The sequence below is a fragment of the Bidens hawaiensis genome, unplaced genomic scaffold (genome assembly GCF_021521415.1).
Source record: "Bidens hawaiensis isolate Kalapana, Puna unplaced genomic scaffold, B.hawaiensis_p1.1 tig00013803_1, whole genome shotgun sequence".
Taxonomy (NCBI): domain Eukaryota; kingdom Viridiplantae; phylum Streptophyta; class Magnoliopsida; order Asterales; family Asteraceae; genus Bidens; species Bidens hawaiensis.
Window position 1 is genome coordinate 560,492 of NW_027492178.1, and position 20,778 is coordinate 581,269.

General features: G+C 37.9%; 1 pseudogene; it reads right to left on the bottom strand.

Moving 5' to 3' along the window:
* Nucleotides 1-18,910, bottom strand: LOC143544930 (villin-5-like; annotated as a pseudogene).
* Nucleotides 18,911-20,778: the final 1,868 nt, after the last annotated feature.

Here is a 20,778-nt window from a genome sequence, read left to right on the forward strand (position 1 = left end):
CAATCAAACATTTAAACTTTTGATCCATTTGGTCGTTCGACTTCTATCCAGACAACCCTTTAGAATGATGTGGGATTAGATGTCAGATTGTGTGCGTATGGATGATCCCATTAATAAAAAGTTCCGATATCCCCTCATAATATGTTGTTGCACACATATTAATTAACTCAGTCTGCATATAATAGCCATGAGACAAATTACCAATGTATAATGGATGGATAAGTAAGCCTAATATACAAAAATGGGAGCAATTAACTCCTAGAAGAATGGAAAGCTATATAGCAAAGTAAGCAAGCAAATGCATTTGAATTATACACCTCTGCAACAGACATAAAATCTTTAGTCGGATTAATATATGGATTTTATGTATAGACTATAGACTAAAGTATTTTGTTGATTGATTTATGAACTTTTCTTTATATGTAGGAAGCTTAGAACAACTTAAGTGAAGTTTTCATCTTAATTTGTCTCCATTTTGGCATCTTGGAGAAAGCTTCTTTCGTCATATTAAATTTCTCCCTGAACTCGCTTTTCGATAGATACATCTGCATATAACATTCAAAAACGAAATTATTATGCAAATCTAAAACAGAAAATCAAGTTTATTCTATGTTACATGTTATTTATTGTTAGGAAGTTAATAATATAATTAAGATTTGATGATGAAAGGGTTTCACAAATAAATGAGATGTTATTAGTCACCTTTTTTTCTAACAAATAATTTAAAAAAAACTTACCTCTCGTCTGGTTACATCAATATCAGGAGCAGGGTTAGTTGATGATATCGTTAAACAATCATAAGGGTATATTGTGACGCCTTCATCAGCTTCAGCCTCACTATCTTTAGAATCTTCCTTTATTGTTGGTGAATATCTTCTACTACTCATTGGGTTTACTCTAGGAGTTGACTCAAACTTTTGTGTTGGATCAGTGTTCACTGATAACATAACAAAATCATAGTATTAACAAAAATAATAAAGAATATAAAACCGAAGACGGGACATTTTACCAAAGAATATATTACCTTTTACCGAAAGAGGCAAAAGTTTTTCACGTATCGGTTTGTCAAAAGAGGCAGTTAGTGATGCTATAGCTTTAGACTTGGATATAGCTTTGGAGCTATCATGACTGCCACCACCAGTGTTGTTACTGCTACTGCTGCTGCTGCTGCTGCTACTACTACTAAGCTTACTACTTAGAAGTAGAGGTGGAGTTGAGAGATTCCTAACTCCACCTGGATTATCAAACTTGGAAGCAAGAGCATTGAAGGCTGGAGATCTGCCTCGGACACGTGGTCGGTCAGAGAACGACACACTCCTTGACCGTGTTGGTTTTTCTGAAGCTGATCTACCTCCAAATACGGGTCCTCTCTTTTTTCGCTTCTGTTGATGTAATAAGTATCACATTAAGATAAATAAGTATGAACTAAAATGCAATGAATCAATATGAGTTGGATAAATAAAATTTTTATTTTGTTCGAAGGAAATTTAAATTTAAATAAACTGTCTCGCTACCAGATTCATGGTCGAACGGCCTCCGTCTTTTATAAGAGACAACCTTCTTTTGAAAGAGTTCCCCTGCAACTGTAAACATATAAACATTAGGATATTGGACTTTGGTGTGTAACAGCGGCTCGAGTGTAAAAAAAAACAAGTTGAAGCTTGCTGATGTGTAGTAAAACACACTTACTTTCCTTATGATTTTATCATGGTTTTTATGCTTAATTGTTTATTTTATGAAAGTATTGGGGGTTAAGTGCAATAATTTACAAAGTTTAAATGTTAATTGTAGGTTTATGAAAGATGGTGAAAAAAGAGTTAAGTTGGAAGACTTTAGGGGCCTTTTTGGTCAAGTTTCAAAGCTACAACTCAAGGCCCGACCCAAGCCCACAAGTTAGAAGCCTTACATGATATTATATTAAGTTAATTAACTTAGTTTTCAGCCATTATCCAGCCCTAAATCCCGAAAATAAAAAAACCCTAACTCTTATCCATAGTTCCGATCGGCAGCAGCAAAGGAGAAGGAAAAAGAAGAAAAGTTTGGCGGCTGTGGTGGCTGTGACGGCTGGAGAGGAAGAAGAACACCAAGGAGACTCTTGTGCAGCTGCTAGGCATCAAATACATCCATAAACTCAGCTCATATAACCCTAAGTAATCATCTTTAAACTTTGTTTTTTGTTCAAGAACCCTAACTAGTTGAATTGATCTTTTTCTTTGGATTGTTTTGCAAGTAATTGATTGTTTGACTTTGATTTAGTTATTCTTGGATCTTGAATGAGTTTGATTATGTTTATGTTGATGTTTATGATGATTTACTTGAATGTTAATGGCTGTCCAAACTTAATGAGTAGCTAATCTTGCTTGTTCTACCTAGGTTTGATGAATATTGTTAGGTTTTGACTAGTAATATGGATTGTAAATGATCATGACTTAAATTGTTAATGTAAAGTTTGATTTAACAGTAAATTAGATTGTGTTTAGTGGCTGTGTTTTGTTTGATTATACCTAATAACCTCGTGCTTTAATTAATTGAATCGGTTTTGATTAGTTGTTGCATGTTTAAGGCTCTTTACTTTGTGTTTAGGGTTTATTTGCGGGAAGTACAACCGTAGAGATAAGTGGGTAAATTAATTAGATAAAATCAGTTGTGAAACACCTTCTTAGATACCGAGAGGTGATAAGAGGTAAAATCGTCTCATTACTTTTACTTGTTAGAATTAAGATCGCGCGAGAGCGGGTTTTGTTCTTGTCGGGTTTGGGTGTTTGAGCGATTAGTTGGTCTAGTTTAAGTTAAGTTGAATTGTTCCTCTATCCTTGGTTGCGTAGTATTCGTTTACATTAGGCTAGTGTGTCGGTGAGACCGAGAGGTGAGTCGGCATTAGAACACGTTAATAATTTGTTTTCCCGGGTTGTTCTTAAAATCAACTAAGATAAGTTAGAGTTTGTTAGTGAGACCGAGAGGTGATCTGACCTTCTTGAGCGAACCTTAGTTGTGTCATTCTTTAGGACGGGTGTCGTGAGAGTTTTTAATCCATTGTCTTGTCATCTCCTTCAATATGATTCTTACATAGGTAGACGTTTTTATCACTACAGTCAAAGTTTCCGAAGTTTTGTTAAAAGTTTTCATTTAGTTAAGTTAAGTAGTTAAATCAAATCTAATAAAAAACCAATTAAATATTTTTGTAAGTCTTGGTTAGAGTTTAGTGATTATAAACGTTTTCACGTGTCTTCGAGTTCGATATCCGGACTTTCCTCATCTGTGCTATACGCGACCGGTACATTTGTCGTTTGTGTGAACTAGGATAGATTGTTTGGTTTTTAAAGCTTAGTTGCGACTTGTGTTTTATTTATATATATATTGTTTCGCACATTAAGTTTTTGGCACCGTTGCCGGGGACACGGTTTGAGGCGTATTAAGAACGACTCGAGTTAGGACTTGCCTTGTTTACTACTTGTCTTTCTTATTTGTTTTGTTTGTTAGTTTAAAATAGTTTAGCTAATTATAGTTTCTTTTATTTATTTTAATAGTTGTATGCGACGTACTCGATCTCTAGGACCACCAGAAATTGAAGGATTTCCCGAACCAGAGAGAGCTTTTTGAGAGACGTCGTACAAAACTGTCTCCTAGTTCATCTACATCCGTCGGTAATACGTTCTTTTCTCCTACTTTTTCTGAACCCGTCATTAGGGATAGGATTATGGGCGACGCGAATCCACCACCGAGGAGGACAGTTGCAGACCGGGGCCGTTCGGTCGATGCTGGCACGAGATCCAGCATTGCTCCACCAGCTATAGGAGTTCAAACGACTTGGCAGATTCCATCTAATGTTCTGAACACGATTTCTCATTCTGCTCAATTTCACGGGTTACTCCATGAGAACCCACATGCTCATATCACTCGCATCACACGAATTGCGACACGTTTCATCTTGCCGGCGTATCCGAAGACGCCATCAAACTCCGAATCTTTCTGTTCTCACTCGTTGATCATGCGAGTCTGTGGCTTGAGTCCCTCCCACAGGGATCCATTGCTACTTGGGCTGCCATGCAGACCCAATTTCTTGAAAAATACGATCCTCCGGCTAAGGCCGCTCGTTTGCGTAACCAAATTCATTCTTTCCAGATGGAGGACACCGAGAGCTTCTACGAGGCGTGGGAAAGGTTCAAAAATCTACTTGCGTTATGTCCAAACCACGGCCTACAAGACTGGGCGGTTGTTGAGAAGTTCTACAACGGAGTGTCATTGCCAACTCAGAGTATGCTCGACACAGCTGCAGGAGGTAACCTACTGACAACGAATGATACAGATGAGTGCATTGCCTTGTTTAACGGTTTAGCCATGAGTGGATACCAGCGACCACCAGTTAAGAGTACCAAAACCGTCGATTCCCTATCACGCGGCATGCATTCGGTCGACACGAGCACCGCACTTGCGGCACAAGTTGAAGCGTTAGCAAAGATCGTGAAGGACTTGCAGGTGAAAAGTAAGTTATGCGAGATCTGTAGAGGGGGACATGATACTGTTAAGTTCCCCGTAGGTTTCCAGGAGGAGGCGGTCGACTTCGTTAATAATCCAAACCGAAATCAACATTCTTTCAATTCTTATAATTCGGGGTGGAGAGGTAACCAAAATTCCAACTGGAGGAACGGAAATCAGTCCGGCTTCCAGAAACGTCAGAGCCTATTCCAGGATTCCGGTGAGGGAACGAGTAGTGGGGAGAAGAAGCCCACATTAGAGGAGATGATGGCACAGCAGACACAGATGCTGTCGCAACTCATGACTCGAGAGGACTCCCGTCACAAAGAAACTCAAGAGAAATTCCGGGAGCACGAGTCATTCATGAGAAATCAAGGAGCGTCAATTCAAAATCTTGAGCTTCAGATAGAAGAGATAGCAAGTCGTCTAAATGAGAGGTCGCCAGGTACACTTCCAAGTAACACTGAACAAAATCCGAATGCGTTCGCGAAGGCTGTGACGACAAGGAGCGGTGCAGGGGCACGTAGCGAGCCCGTGATTCAAGAGGCGACGAGAGGAGTCGTTAACGAGCCTGCGGTAGATGTAGAGGAGAAGGTAGACGAGGAGATTCAGTTGGAGTCTCCACCGGCCAAGGTGCATCAGAGGCACAGCCCCGGAAGTTCAACACAGGCCGAGAACCAACCATTACCCAGCACACCACCGAGAGTCTACAAACCTAGACTCCCATATCCCGGGAGAGTCCGTAGGGATAGAGACGAGGAGCAGAACTCCAAATTTCTTGATCTTCTGAAGCAACTTCATCTTAATATTCCTTTCCTTGAGGCACTTACGCAAATGCCCAAATACGCAAAGTTTCTTAAGGATATTCTTTCGAACAAAGAAAAGTTAGCCGAAATCTCTTCCATTCCTCTGAGTGCGGGTTGCTCTGCAGTCTTGCAGAGAAAGTTACCAAAAAAAATGTCCGATCCTGGGAGTTTCACAATTCCCTGCATCTTGAGTGATAATACGGTCGTCCATGCGCTGGCAGATATTGGTGCCAGTATTAATCTCATGCCGTATTCCGTGTATCGCAAGTTGGGACTAGGCGAACCGAGGCCTACCCATATGAGTATCCAGCTTGCTGATCGTTCTGTGAAATACCCCCGAGGGGTGGTCGAGAACATGCTTGTTCGTGTCGACAAGTTCATCTTCCCGGTGGACTTTGTCATCCTGGACATGAACGATGACAATAGTGTCCCACTCATCTTGGGCCGACCGTTCCTTGTCACTGCACAGGCATTGATCGAGTCTGCGAGGGTAAATTAATCTTAAGAGTTGGGGATGAGAACATCACCTTTGACGTTCGACAGTCACTGAAACACCCCAAGTCTACTGATGACTCCTTATACTTCATTGATACCATCATGGAGCATGTTGGGGAGTTTCTCAGCGAAATTTGTGGAGGATCTGCCTCCGACACCCAGATTCTCGATAGGGAGATTCCGGAAATTGAAATAGTTGCCGTAACCAATCAGTCCTTAAATGACGACACCGAGTCGCATACCCCTGAATCTGGCATGTTTGCTGAGATCGTACGAGACGATTCGATGGACCGACCTTCGGTCGAGAGTCCTCCTCTTTCCTTAGAGCTTAAGGATTTACCTTCCCATCTTGATTATGCATTTTTAGATGAAGAGAGGAAGCTTCCGGTTATCATTGCATCTGCGTTGACCGAGGTCGAGAAGGAGAAGTTGTTGAGGGTGCTACGAGAGCACAAGGAGGCTATTGCTTGGAAGATTATCGACATCAAGGGTATCAACCCTTCGTTTTGCACTCATAAAATCCTCATGGAGGAAAATTTTAAAACTGTCGTCCAGTCGCAACGGCGGCTTAATCCGAAAATGCAAGAGGTCGTAAAGAAGGAGATCATTAAACTCCTTGATGCGGGGATCATTTTCCCCATTTCTGATAGTGCTTGGGTGAGTCCAGTCCAAGTGGTTCCTAAAAAGGGTGGCATGACTGTCGTCACCAACGAGAGGAACGAGCTTATTCCCACGAGGACTGTGACGGGATGGCGTGTCTGCATCGACTATCGCCGATTGAATGATGCCACCAGGAAAGACCACTTTCCTCTCCCATTCATTGATCAGATGTTAGAGCGTTTAGCTGGTCAGCAGTACTACTGCTTCCTAGATGGTTTCTCCGAGTACTTCCAGGTTCCGATAGCTCCCGACGACCAGGAGAAAACTACTTTCACCTGTCCTTACGGAACGTTTCCTTACAAACGTATGCCGTTCGGACTTTGTAACGCTCCGGCCACATTCCAGAGGTGTATGGTGGCCGTTTTCCATGATATGATCGAGGACTCCATGGAGGTGTTCATGGACGATTTTTCCGTATTTGGGAGTTCCTTCGACCATTGTTTATCAAATCTCGAGAGGATGATGTCCCGCTGCGTTGACACCAACCTAGTCCTTAACTGGGAAAAATGTCATTTCATGGTTCGCGAGGGCATTGTTCTAGGTCATCGAATCTCAAGTGCGGGGATAGAGGTTGACCGGGCAAAGGTCGAGACCATTTCTAATCTTCCCCCGCCTACTTCTGTGAGATCAATTCGTAGCTTTTTAGGTCATGCCGGGTTCTACCGCCGGTTCATCAAAGATTTTTCTAAAATCGCGAGATCAATGACCAAACTTTTGGAGAAGGATGCTCCATTTGTTTTTTCTGAGCAGTGTATCGAGGCGTTTGATCTTCTAAAAGACAAACTCGTTAACGCCCCAATCATGGTTGCTCCCGACTGGTCGTTACCATTCGAGTTAATGTGTGACGTGAGTGACTTCGCAGTCGGAGCGGTTCTTGGACAACGGAAGGATAAACATTTCCATCCGATCTACTATGCGAGCCGAACCTTAAATGGCGCACAGGAAAGCTATACCACCACCGAAAAAGAGCTTTTACCTGTGGTGTTCGCTTTCGACAAATTTAGGTCCTATCTGATTTTGTCCAAAACGATTGTTTATACGGATCATGCCGCTATTAGATATCTTTTTAGCAAGCAGGATGCTAAGCCTCGTCTTATCCGATGGATCCTGTTGCTTCAAGAGTCATATATAGAGATCCGTGATAAAAAGGGGGCCGAGAATGTGGCGGCTGATCATCTTTCACGTTTAGAGGGAGTTGATTTAGGAGATTCGGGAGTTAGGATCGACGATCGTTTTCCGACGGAGAGTCTGATGTTTGTTACTGCACAAGAGGAAGGTTTTCCATGGTTTGCTGATTTCGCGAACTATCTTGCTAACGGATACCTCCCAATGATGCCTTACCAGCAAAAGAAGAAATTCTTTGCTGACATCAAATTTTACCTTTGGGACGATCCATATATTTTCCGCATTGGTGCTGATCAGCTTATTAGAAGGTGTGTAGATGTCAAGGAAGGATGGCAAATTTTGAGCCATTGTCATGTGGGACCGACTGGAGGTCACCACGGTGTGAGTTCTACGGCAAAGAAAGTATTTGATTCTGGTTTTGACTGGCCATATATCTTTAAGGATGCTCATCTGTTCGTTAAGAGTTGTGATCGCTGCCAGCGTGTCGGCAACATTTCTTCGCGAAACGAAATGCCCCAGAATGCCATTCAAGTTTGTGAGGTTTTTGATATTTGTGGTATTGATTTCATGGGACCGTTTCCATCTTCGCGTGGAAACAAATACATACTCGTGGCCGTCGATTACGTGTCTAAGTGGGTTGAGGCCAAAGCTCTACCCACCAATGATGCCCGAGTGGTAGTCCGTTTTCTAAAAAGTCTATTTGCTCGTTTTGGAGTCCCGAAAGCCTTGATCAGTGATCGAGGTACTCACTTTTGCAACTCGCAGATGGATAAGGCGTTGAAGCGTTATGGGGTCACCCATCGGCTTGCGACCGCTTACCACCCACAGACTAGTGGGCAAGTAGAAATGAGTAATCGGGGAATCAAACGTATTCTCGAGAAAACGTTGGTTCAAATCGTCGGGATTGGTCCAACAAATTAGATGACGCTCTGTGGGCCTTCCGTACAGCCTACAAGACTCCGACTGGTTCCACACCATTTCGGATGATTTATGGGAAGGCCTGTCATATTCCTGTTGAATTGGAACACCGCGCTTCATGGGCCCTTCAAAGGGTTAATCTTGATTTACCAGCCGTAGAGGGTAATCGTTTCCATCAATTACACGAATTAGAGGAGCTCCGGGATCACGCATACGCACAATCATTTTGGTATAAGGAGCATATGAAGGAACTGCATGACAGGAAATTGAAGGTTAATAAGCATTTCAAGTGTGGGGATAAGGTTTTACTGTATAACACACGGTTGAGGTTATTCCCGGGAAAGCTGAAATCCCGATGGTCGGGACCGTTCACGGTCACTGAGGTTTTCCCGTATGGCACGATTGAGATACAAGATCGAAGCGGGAAGTTTATGGTGAACGGACATAGATTGAAGCACTACATAGGAGAGCCGATAACTGATCAGACAGTTAGGTGTTCTACCTTGACTCATTCACCGAGGAATAAGCGTGATGAATGCATCACTCGGGAGACAGCCCGAGTTGTAGAGTTTGTATTATGATTCTCTTTATAATCTGTTTTTCATTTGTTTTATTTTTATTTATATTTATAAAAAAAAATTCAAAAACACAAAAATATGTTTATTTCTTATGTTTTTGTTTTCTGTTTCGTACGCCGCTACATGCGAGCGAGTTTGAGTTTTTACAGGTATTATTATGCGCATGGTAGCTCTGATGGCGTTTTGGAACTGGTTCACCCGAGGTTGCGGCCGCGAATGAAATGCTATACGGTCGTTCGTTCGAGTCATACACATCTGATGAAGAATCTGCATCTAAACCAGGGGAGTAACCCGTTCTCTATTTTAATTTCTAATCTTTCAAGTTTTAATTTTATGCTTTACGTTTTATTTTTATTTTATTTCCTTTCCTTGTTCTCATCGAGGACGATTTCGTTCTAAGTGTGGGGATGGGAATTTATTTTACTTAGTTGTAAAAAAAAATAAAAAAATAAAAAATTTTCACTTGTTTTTCGTTTTCGATTATGTTTAAAAAAAATGTCCCTTGTTTTTAGTTTCTTTTGCATTAAAGTGGGAGATGACGATATTTATCGGAAATTGGTTTTTCAAACTACTAATAATATGAGATAAATAAAAGAAAACGCACTTAACTTGGGATGTGTCGGTAGGCTCAGCCTTGAAAATGAAAGGGCAAATTTGATAAAACGGTTAAACGGAAATCTTTTGTGGGTAAAGCGTTTTGTCCGTGGAAAATAAACAATGAAAGGTCGGGCCATACTCAAGCCTCAAATTTTGGTATGAAAAAAGTGGAAGTATCATGAGTTTTAAAATTTTGAATACGTTATCATATGATACTTGGGTAGGTTTAACGTTAGAGTATGCCGTGTAGCCTGTGATATAAATCTTAAACTGCTAGTTTAGTGTTTTACACCTCATTGGCGTATGGATTTATAACCTTAAATCCTGTATTGATGGGATGCTTCGGGTCCAGAGACCATGGGTCTGTATGCAATCTATTTATCTGGGTATTCACAATTCCTAAGTGGGGTTGTGGATATTTAAAAATAAAGCCAAAGAGCAAACACTTATAAGTCTATAAACATTATCACAAAACGTACAAAAGTACAAATACACTACAGACTTGATCATCCACGCTGTTAGCCATGTGGGGTCCCCTTGCTCACGTCTCATTTCCATTAAGAAACGGACCACAAGGGACACGCTACACGTAAGCCCTACAGATGAAATTTTGCATACTCACCTATGGTGATGGATTTGGGGTATTGCTTGATAACGGGGGTATGTCATGTTGTGGGGAACACTAGCTATTAATAAATTGAACCTTAATCGTATCTAATGGCTGCTTGGTAGACTTTGATGCTTAAGCTTAGGTGGATAAACAATACCCTTGATCGTCTTAACTATTCATAAATATTGAGCAACAAAGTTTTAAATCTGCTAACTTTGAGGTTTAAGTCAAGTTTGGTGGTCTGGTCCGGTAAAAGCTGAAAATAAGCGGGTCTTAATTGTGTAAACCACTAAGTAATATTATTGTCGGATCTTATTTGTCCCGGTAAAGATTAAGGCATGGGTTTAGGTGGACAACAATATCGATGATCGCGGTTTTTGCGTTTTTCTGAGCTTTAAAATCTAATCTATATGTTTGATTTGACTTTGATTTTCCGATTATGATCCAACGGCAGTAAAATCTTTTTCAGGGACGAAAAAGTCTTAAGTGTGGGGATGTTTGATGTGTAGTAAAACACATTTACTTTCCTTATGATTTTATCATGGTTTTTATGCTTAATTGTTTATTTTATGAAAGTATTGGGGGTTAAGTGCAATAATTTACAAAGTTTAAATGTTAATTGTAGGTTTATGAAAGATGGTGAAAAAAGAGTTAAGTTGGGAAGACTTTAGGGGCCTTTTTGGTCAAGTTTTAAAGCTACAACTCAAGGCCCGACCCAAGCCCACAAGTTAGAAGCCTTACATGATATTATATTAAGTTAATTAACTTAGTTTTCAGCCATTATCCAGCCCTAAATCCCGAAAATAAAAAAACCCTAACTCCTATCCATAGTTCCGATCGGCAGCAGCAAAGGAGAAGGAAAAAGAAGAAAAGTTTGGCGGCTGTGGTGGCTGTGACGGCTGGAGAGGAAGAAGAACACCAAGGAGACTCTTGTGCAGCTGCTAGGCATCAAATACATCCATAAACTCAGCTCATATAACCCTAAGTAATCATCTTTAAACTTTGTTTTTTGTTCAAGAACCCTAACTAGTTGAATTGATCTTTTTCTTTGGATTGTTTTGCAAGTAATTGATTGTTTGACTTTGATTTAGTTATTCTTGGATCTTGAATGAGTTTGATTATGTTTATGTTGATGTTTATGATGATTTACTTGAATGTTAATGGCTGTCCAAACTTAATGAGTAGCTAATCTTGTTTCTTCTACCTAGGTTTGATGAATATTGTTAGGTTTTGACTAGTAATATGGATTGTTAATGATCATGACTTAAATTGTTAATGTAAAGTTTGATTTAACAGTAAATTAGATTGTGTTTAGTGGCTGTGTTTTGTTTGATTATACCTAATAACCTCGTGCTTTAATTAATTGAATCGGTTTTGATTAGTTGTTGCATGTTTAAGGCTCTTTACTTTGTGTTTAGGGTTTATTTGCGGGAAGTACAACCGTAGAGATAAGTGGGTAAATTAATTAGATAAAATCAGTTGTGAAACACCTTCTTAGATACCGAGAGGTGATAAGAGGTAAAATCGTCTCATTACTTTTACTTGTTAGAATTAAGATCGCGCGAGAGCGGGTTTTGTTCTTGTCGGGTTTGGGTGTTTGAGCGATTAGTTGGTCTAGTTTAAGTTAAGTTGAATTGTTCCTCTATCCTTGGTTGCGTAGTATTCATTTCCATTAGGCTAGTGTGTCGGTGAGACCGAGAGGTGAGTCGGCATTAGAACACGTTAATAATTTGTTTTCCCGGTTTGTTCTTAAAATCAACTAAGATAAGTTAGAGTTTGTTAGTAAGACCGAGAGGTGATCTGACCTTCTTGAGCGAACCTTAGTTGTGTCATCCTTTAGGACCGGTGTCGTGAGAGTTTTCAATCCATTGTCTTGTCATCTCCTTCAATATGATTCTTACATAGGTAGACGTTTTTATCACTACAGTCAAAGTTTCCGAAGTTTTGTTAAAAGTTTTCATTTAGTTAAGTTAAGTAGTTAAATCAAATCTAATAAAAAATCAATTAAATATTTTGGTGAGTCTTGGTTAGAGTTTAGTGATTATAAACGTTTTCACGTGTCTTCGAGTTCGATATCCGGACTTTCCTCATCTGTGCTATACGCGACCGGTACACTTGCCGTTTGTGTGAACTAGGATAGATTGTTTGGTTTTTAATGCTTAGTTGCGACTTGTGTTTTATTTATATATATATATTTTCGCACATCACTTGCGCACCCTATAAGGGTCTATTATAGTTAAGATTTGACTATGTTCGATTCGCATTCTATTTTTTCATTCCGGTTACAACTCTCTTACCTTTCAATGTCTCAAATCTAATGTTGATTCAACATTTTTTTAGAAAAAAAATCATTTATCTTTAAAAGGTTCTTTATTCACTATAACTATAGAAGTGTGAATATGAGCCTTTTAGAAATTGTGTACAAACTATTTGTGTGATCATATTCCCATATTGTTAGGATTATAATTTTTTTTCTTTTTACGAAATTTCGATTTTATATTAGATTTAGGCCTCTAGAAAGGTTGAGCTGACTATGATGTGATGTACCCAAATTATAACGACTGTGAGGAGATAACTTACTGAAGATTTCGTCGAATCCCACTTGAAGAACGTGTAAAGAATGGTGGCTCGCTTCCTTCCGTTATGATAAATATTGGGGTTTGAAGATATAATCCAACAAGAAGAACATCCCATTCCAGATATTTCTGTAAAAAATTCACAAGCTCATTTAAAAATTTAATTGTTTAAACCCAACAAGAAACCCTTTGACTTAAAGCCCAGAAAATATAACGATTCTCGGTTACGGCCCTGATTAAATTAATCAATGATATATAGTACTTCAAAGGAAAAAATCATACCTGACCAATAGTTAGTGCTTGTGTCTTGTCTTTTGGATTAACCTCTTGTCCTACCCAAAGAAATAATTCTGTATGACAATCAAGAATATACATATCTTCTGCCATCAAATCACCTTGACTAAAGTTGTATATCTCATACACCTGCATCAACAAATCCTAATCAACTTTTAAAAGCCAAAAAGAATTTATTCCAAACGTTCAAATTTAATACTTACTCGCAGACCTTCTCCTGAACAAGAAACGGTTCCATTAAAAGCAAAGACCGAAAACGAGTTAGTCAAATTTTCACAAGTGCACTTAAAAATATGGTAAAGTTCATCCTAAAGCCGGTTACACCTTTAGAATATGTGCATGAGAATAAATGCGGATCTCTTTCAGCGTCCCTTGGAATTTTTTGGTTTCCAAATTCGGTTTTTCCACCTAAAATTTCCCAAAATTCGTCAGACTCGGCTCGTTCTTTAAACACTCTCGTCTGCAATTCAGGCTGCAACCATCGTCGTGAAAAATTGAATAATTTTATAAATATTATTAGTCACTTATCTGAAATAAGTTTCATACTTATATATATATATATATACACGATTATAATATCGTTAAGAAGCATACTTTTATGACATCGAGCTGCCTATCGGCAAGTTCATGGTCCTCTACTGATGTTTGGCTGCCCTTCCAAGTGAAGACTAGTGAATCTTTGTGTAATATATAAACAATAAGAGGAGTTCAAAGATGAAGCAACCTGAGCCAATTCAAAAAATATATATAATGTCTTATGGGAAATTAAATGAAAACAAAAAAATATATATTAAAAATGAATAATCCATTTTTGCAATATTAAAAAATTTGATAAGAAAATATGAACAAGTTAGCTTGATTGTTCGTTTATGTATATAACTTATACATGTGTAGGTACGTGAAAATACGAACCTAGTGATCAAAGTATTACACATTTTAGATTTTTTTGTCATTAGTGTTTTTAACGATCTCACTTACGGCTTCAACTTGAATCGATTGCATATTTTCTGGTCCATAGCCTTGAACTCGAAACAATGCAATTCCATCCTCTTTATAAGTCTCATCTGGTATTCCCTTTTCTGATATGTAATTCTTGTATCCGTTACTGAGACCACCCTGAGAATATATTAAATATACTAAATTTTATAATATGAATGAAAAGAAAATTACAATGTTTTAATGTATTCTCCTCCTTCCTTAGTTGAAGCACGCCTTGAGAACCACAAAGCTCTAAAATGTTGCATAGAAAAGGAACGGTTCATTCCCTTCGTATACACGAGCCTACAGATTTATAAAATCAGATCATCAGTATATATAAACATAGAGCAAGGTTATAATAAGAAGTAAATTTTTTATAAGAAGTGTAGAAAGTATGTTTTCACCATTAGATCTAATAAAACACACCGCAACTAAAATAAAAGAAACTTTCCATATCCGCTATCAGATCAACATATCTAACGCACCTGATTACTTCTTACACTTCTTAGACACACTTCACTTTTTATTTTAACCCCACCCTATAAACACATGCTAAAACTGTTAAAAAAGTTACAACATTGGCTTACCTGAGTAGCTAGAAACTTGACCGACTCGAGCATTTTGTACGCTTGTGCGAGAGCTGATTCCCTATCTTCCTACAAAACATGTTTTGTTAGATAAGTACATTAGTTACATATGGTTTTATTTTTTAAACTTATGAAGCATTACAACATTTCCATAAATTTATCACCTTAACACTTTGCTTTCCAAACCATGTCCCTAAAAGACATTCCTCTTGACCCTCGCCGGTATACGTATACTAAAAGATATAACAATCTCCGGTGTAGAATTTGCACTGACCAATGTCTGATAATAGAGTCTTTTCTTTACCATTCACAAGCCAGACCTACACAATCATGTTTAGAATTAATACAGAAATATATTATAAAAATTAGGTGTATTGGTTTTTATTAATCTCAACTCTCATCTATTGGTCGCCGCATGTCCCAACTAACGAATTGGTTGATAACAATCTCACCTTTTATCATATTTGTTCCCAACGGTATGCAACTAACAGAATGTTAACTCCATTAGTTGCACGTCACCGTAAAAACGTTTTTGGACGGAAAACTCTCTTTTTTTTGAAAAACTCAATATTTTCATCCCAAACATCTTTGTAACCTTATATTGGACCTTTAGGAACTTTTTTTTAGTACGTAAAACCCCCAATTATTGGAACACTAGAATCCTAGAGCCATCGTCGGAATCGTGGTGCTCAAGTGGTGGTGGCAATGGTATTTAGGTTGAGTTTTCCGGTAAAAAATGTAACTTTTCTTGTCAAAAGAGTTTTCCGGCGACCTGCAACTAACAGCGTTAGCATTGTATTAGTCGCAGACCGTTGGGAAAAGATACGATAAAATATGGGATCGTTATTAGTCAATTCGTTAGTTGGGACCGACAACGACCAAAAGATGCATACACCTAAACATAACTATTGACTGAATCAAAGATAAATATTATGTAAAAACCTCGAAAGCTCCACTGCAATCAATATATGGTTGAGGTTCCTCCTCTTCTTCCTCTTTGGGAGCATTTTTAATCAGACCCTTAATATCGAGCCCTTGCCGTTTTAGAAGTGCTGCAAATCATTAACAACAAATAGTCGATTAATTGCAAAACTAATTAACAAAGCTAAATAACAAGCTTAACTAATTAGCATAATTTTACTTAAACATTGAAAGAGTATCGTATAACTAACCGGCCACCTTGCCTCTACCATCCTGGGATGCTAGGACATCACTCGGTTGAGACCAAAAATTAAACTTTGACCGAAAAGATACTGTTTCATAAAACTCAATTATGCGGATTATTTTGGATCTTGGTCTGTCGTGGTCGCGTAGATATTCCTGTAAATTATGATTAAAAAGGATAAGTTGATCCATATGTGATATCATCATAATAACAAGCATGAAAATGCGTAATCGTATTAAATGTACTTCTGCGGCTTTGCTTGCAGATTTTCTTAGTTCTATAGAGGTGCCGCGTCCCATCCACAGATATAGTTCTGATCTGCAATCCAGAAGATAACAGTTGATGTTTTCTAGTAACTTCTTTGTCAAGGAACCAGCAGCAACACGTTCTGCTTGCCCGTCCTTGACGCTGGAATACCAAACAAACGTTTAATTTATCAGAACTGCTAATTAAATTATTGAACCAAGAGATCACTTGAAATTTTGAATGAACATGATCTAAAAGTATTTAGTGCTTTTGACTTTTTTGCTTTTGTTAACCATGAGAACTGTGGTCGGAAAACTCAAAGGACATCGTCAATACCATGCAAACCAACGAGACCAGGTGAATCACAGCTTGCGTTGGACAAGTGGTTTTCAAGAGGTTACTATAGGAAAACAGTGGAAGCAAGATTCAAACTTAAGACCTCTAGCTAGATTGGAATCAGGTGCTATTTATTGAATCAAGAGATCCTTTGAATTGACAGGATTTAAAAGTTTTAGTAATCGTGAGAACCCAAGGCCGGCTCTGAAGGAGGGCTGGGTGGTCGACGACCACCAGCCCGAATATATTTTTTTTAACTTTATATATACATATGTAAAAAAAAATATATGTATTCTTAATGCTTAAACCCAATTACTCAACTTATTTAAGCTCATTTCAATAATAAAAAGTTATGTTTGCACAATCCAAATGATAACAAGTAAGTCCATTTAAACATATAATTGTTTTAGCCAATAACTTTTTTTTACTAAAGGTTTAAAATTTTTCTCGCCTTCAGCCTAAAATTTTAACGATTCTCGAGGACACCCGTGTGAGGACCGTTACTGGAAAATTCAAAGGACCCGCCAAGACCCAGCTAACCAACGTGATCAAACAAATCGCAGTTTGTGCTGGGAAGGGGGCCTTCAAGAGGTTATGGTCGGAAACTAGGAATCTAGTTAAAGCAAGGTTCGAATCTGAGACCTCTTGTAAAAAGGAATCACTCAAATCAGGTGCCTATCATTGCACAACCCCTTTAAAGATTAAGTATCTAGCACTTAAGCTTATATAACATAACATTCGGCTAGTTTCAAGTAATAACATGATTTAGATGATTCATATTACCAAAATAGTTGAGTAGGTACAGCATCATGACTAATTTGAGCCTCTTTTACGTTCGTTTTTCATGGAAGGGGAGCAAATCCACCGAAGAACGTCCAGAATTCTCCGGCTTCAGGATCAGCCATCAGCCTCCCATCCTCTAAATAAAACCAGAAACAAAACTTCAGCTTTATTAATTTTAATTTCAGTCTTTTAAATACTAAACTAATGTTAACTTACCGATGGCGGCTATATCACACTTTGAATCATGGTATGTATCACTTATATACTTCACAACATCTATTGCTCTAGCCCTTTCTTGTATTGAAGTATTTGATCCATTAAACTGGAATATCTTATTTTTAGTGTCCAATATAAAAATTGCATCATGATTGAGTGACGATCGAGCACAAGGAACCTGCATTCGATTAATAACTTAAGACTCAGAAAACATAAAAGACCCTCTTACTGTATACTCCCTCTGTCCCGGTCAAAGTGTCTTAGTTTGAAAAACACAAAGTTTAAGGTAAACTAAATTATTGTTTTTTTGCTTACCAAATGACAATAATGCCCTTGGAAATTGGGGCCATAAATATTGTTTATTAATGTTAGTTGTATGTGTTTAAGGGTAAACTTGGAAATTGGCTAATAAATTTTGAAAGTAGACATTTGTAATGGGACAGATAAAAAAGGAAATCTGGACACTTTTAATGGGACGGAGGGAGTAATATGTAGAATAAAGCAGTAAAACATTAACTTAATCACCTCTTCTACGCGCACAACTTGTTTTCCTTTGCAAACAAACATGCGGTTTTTGTGTTCTCGAGATTCGGCTTCTTCTGGCATAATACATGGCTTGAAACAAGAAAGGAACCTTTCTGATTCATATCCTTGTAACTCGCGATACTGAACAGATCGCCCTCCAAGTGCTGCGTCAAGTTCAAGTGTTTTTGTGGCTGCAATGTCAGCTTCATCCTGTAATTATATAATATATTGAATTAAATGATTATCACAAAACTAAATACATATGTGATAATATATATATAACTTGTTACCGTTACATGTAAATCAGAAAATAAAATAAGTAACGAAGATAACGCGTTTGTGAGAAACTCACCTCACTTGAATCTTTACCTATCCAATAATGCATGTCGTAGCGAAAAGTGCCACCCTTTGAAGCATTTGTCTGTAAAAAAAATAATAAGTTTCAAGATTTATCTTTGGGTTAATCTAACTCTTTTTTTAACCGTGAAAACCCGTAAAAACTCATGGCCCACCATTACCCTTATTAAGTTAGCCGGTACACGTAAATTGCAGCTTACTCTGGGCAGGTGGCCATAAAATAGAACACTAGTGAAAGTTGGATCAAAACATAAATCTACTTAATAATACGCATTACACACATACATGAAGCAATTGTAGTATGATTAGAGAACACACCTTTAAAATGATATAACAATCTGCTCTTTTAAATTTACCATGAGTAAACTCGGGAAGAGCCACGAGCTTTGAATTCTGAATTCGCCATACCTCGATTCCTCTAGAAATTGTTAGGGAAGATGTAAAGATTGACATCCATAAAAAATAAAAAATAATAATAAATATAAAAAAAATTCATAAAATATATTCATATATTTAAGATAAAGGATACACTTTATGTCCAACTCCTATAAAGGCTGGATCAATGTCTCTCTTAAAAGACATGATGTCGTATGCTTCAGTAGTTTGGTTCTTTTACTAGCACCAGAATCAAATTATTAGGATGGATACCTAGAATCCACATAAAAATATGCATCAGAAATCAATATAACATGTTACTATAAGTTACTCCAGGTGAATGTTTTGTATCTTTAGGTGGTTTTGCTAAGGGGGCTCCTAATAAGATGCTCGGACACTATTTATACAACTCGTATAACTTATACGAGTTGTACAAAAATTCAAATTTATCTCGGATGGGACCTAGTTGTTTAGTCCATCTCGGAATACGTGTTAACGGGAATCTCATAAAAAAGTTGTCACCTCAAATAGCCATACTACTCATTATGGCCTAGACTCGTATATGAAAGTTCAATTGTATCTTGTATGACTCAATACAACTAGTTTGCTTCAAATCGCGTGGATCTTGTATAGCTAGTCCCATACTACTCATATATGAAACATGACAAAAAGTTGCCACCTATGTGAGTAGTATGAGTCTATACGACACGTATAGGCAGCTTTGGGTGTCTGAACAGCAAAATGGGCGTCTGGATAGCCAAAGCCTTTGCTAATTACATGTAGAATTAGGTAAGTCTCGGGTGGGAGCGACTTTGAAAAATCTTTGTAAAAAACAACTTCGCGGAGAAGTGAGACTTTGAGCTTCTAACTCGCTACCCCCCGTTGCAACTTACCTAGTTCTACATGTAATTAGCAAAATCGCGTAGAAATTAATCAAGATGGTGTTGCTAAACCGCCTAAAGATACACAAAAAATCTACCCCGGGGGAATTATCATACCTTATATAATTATACTACCTTTTTATAAATAGATATTAACATTCATCGGAAGGCCGAAAATGCTTGAAAAACCTGCCTCCAAATTTCACATCTTCAATGTTTGCAAGAATCAAAAAATAAAAAGAATCAGACAAATGCATGACAAATAAAACCAAATCAAAGCAATCTGAATATTACATATGTTGCATTATATCCTGGACATGAAATAATGATAACATGTTATGATGAAATTAATATAAAACCTGTAATTATGAACGTAAGGATCCCATGCATACGTGCAAAATCTGGGGCATGTACGTTTAATATATACAAGATGATCAAGCTTCTAATTCAGAAACAATAAAATAAGATGATATTTGAAGATGATGAATGAGAGTAAGAAAAATTTCATATAGGCGACAAATAGGGGGTGTTGAAGGAAACTATGAATTGCCATATAAATCGTTGGGTTTTCGTTTTTTAGTTTTTCATTCTTAAAACAACAAAAATTAATATGTGAACTTATGTAAGTATGCATGCAAGCCCATGTTTTAGTCTTTTAGAACTTGGATTGCTGCAAGCCCATGTATAACTATTTTCACCATTTGTAAACTTAATACTTTTAATTTTATATTTTAATACTTGTACTAATTCGGAGAAGTAATGTAGAATAGTAGTTTATATTTTTCACATATGTATATTAATTTGTGGTGTTATCTAGTTCTTAAATTTGGTCGGATCTGTTGAAACAGGTCCAATCAGTGAACCGGTAAGACGTATGGTGGTTAGCTGGCTGGTCTGGTTATGAAGACATTAGTTTTTATCATTCGTTAGATCTCGCGGGAACAACAAAAACCATAATCTCGCTCTTTTCCTTTCTTCGGTGATTTCTTTTTCTTTCCAAGGGACGGGTTTGGGGTGTTTAATAAAAAAAGGGGGAGGGGGCATTTAAAATTAAAGAATGATGCGAGGTTTTTAATGTTTGGATGATAATAATAGATAAAGAATGATTATTGATTAGTGGGGGTTCTATTTCTCTAATAATAACCAAAGAATGATTGGAAGGATGTTTAATGTTTGGGTAATAACTAAGGTTAG